Below are 1,987 nucleotides of genomic sequence, written 5' to 3'. Positions count from 1 at the left end.
CATGACGTGATTTGGAGTTATATATGCTTCTGAGCTGAAAATGTCCCCGGATTTTGTCTGAGAAATCTGGTCACCTTAAGCTACGTGTGCGAGCTTCCACTGAGCTAAAACGGCAGTTTTAGAGTGCCTTTGTGTCTCTTAACAGACAAATAAAATGTCTGTGCAACATGAACAGGGCCCTTACGTGACAACAATATGTGTTTTCAACCCAGACATTGTTTTAATTCACCTACCCTTTCTAGCTAGCTTTCCCTGTTATCTGTTAGCTGCTGGCTGCTGTCCGTAACACGTGTGTTCAGCCAGGCTTCTGTGATAATAATCACGCGGCAGTTACGTGTGTATTTGTAGCTTATTCACTTTGTGTGTGACCGATCTGGTGTTGTTGAGTGGCAGGCTTGGCAGCGTCAATTTGTGTGGTAGTTCCCCTAGCCGTGCTATGTCACTCCCCGATGTAAAACAACTGTAGATTTGAGTCGCGCACTCTTCACTTTGCGCAAGTAAAGATGTGAGTTGCGCATGCGTCACTTTGCGACAAGTAGCAAGCAAGATGCTAACTAGAGACTTCGGTAACTGTTCTGTTACTATAGTACAGTAAAAAATTTGACCTACTGACCTAAAGTTTTTTCACTGCTGGCTAGATGTTAGTAATCAAACACAACAAAGGTCAGTTGAATGGTGTTTTGAACTAACGTTAGCAACCACACAATCATGGATAGCTAAAACCTTTTTTTTAAATGACAGATAGCTTAGTTACAAGCTAACAATCAAACACAACAAAGGCTGTCACTTGAACAGAGTTTTGTACTGAAAGCATAGCAGTAACTACACACACCCACAGCGTATAGTAAACATTAGGTTTTCCAATGTGGGATGGTGGGCAAGACACTTAACTGATCTAGTTTTGGTTTCTTGACTGGCAAAATGCAACAAACACCACTACACATATTTATATTCTCTTCATAGTACTGTTGTTGAGGCATTCGGGGTGTTTAGAGATTCTGTGAAGAGATCTGTCTTCTTCAGACAAGTGTTGATATTGCCTAAAATATTGTCCTCAGCATCAGCTACATCAATATCAACAGCGGGACAGTGGGATAAAAATCGCAATAGATGATAACATACTTAATACAATATTGAGGCACTCAGCAAAGAACACTACTTTATTTTTTATTGCTGTGGAGTCAAACGCCAAAGCCAGCATAAGTCGCAGCCACCCTCCCACACACAAACACACACACACACACACACACACACACACACACACACACACACACACACACAGACACGCTCAAAGTTTAATACCAGTGTGACAGAGACAAAGTATATACAGCTCTAAATTGCTGCAACACTGTCTCACACCAGTTTGTGAAATGGTCATGTTATTTAGATTTATTGATTCATGTACATGTCACAATTTTATTGTTTATTACGTGTACATGTCATGATTTTTAAACGTGACCATTTCAGGAACTGTCATGACACTGAGTGGCTCAGGGGTTGCAACAACAGGAAAAAGAAACGCCAAACGCCGGCCACAACAACTGGATGGTTGTGGTTAGGGAAAACAAATGGGGAAAGGAACTGTCACACAAAGAACACGCAAAAAACAACGGGTGGGTTTTGGATAAGAAGAGAATAACGCTGAAAGGAACTGCAAAACACGGGACACAATGTGTTGTTTGACCCGTCCAACACCCCTGCCAACCTCCCTGCACGGATTTTTGGCTTTTCAATGCTACTTGTTACTGTTATTGTTCTGAGATCATGAAATAGGGTTGCCATTAAAAAAACATTAGTCAAAAAGTCGTAATCAACACACGAAAATAACAACATCAATGTGACCTGAACACGAATCAATAGATTAAATAACGTGACCATTTCCTGAATTGCCATGAGACTGGGTTGCTAAATCATGTGAGAAGCATTAAGCTAAAGTTGTTTCTAGATATTGTCAGAAGGGACTGCAAGGATAGAGAAAAGACTTTAA

The sequence above is a fragment of the Etheostoma cragini genome, chromosome 20 (genome assembly GCF_013103735.1).
Source record: "Etheostoma cragini isolate CJK2018 chromosome 20, CSU_Ecrag_1.0, whole genome shotgun sequence".
Classification (NCBI taxonomy): Eukaryota; Metazoa; Chordata; class Actinopteri; order Perciformes; family Percidae; genus Etheostoma; species Etheostoma cragini.
Note: the sequence above shows the minus strand (reverse complement) of the source record.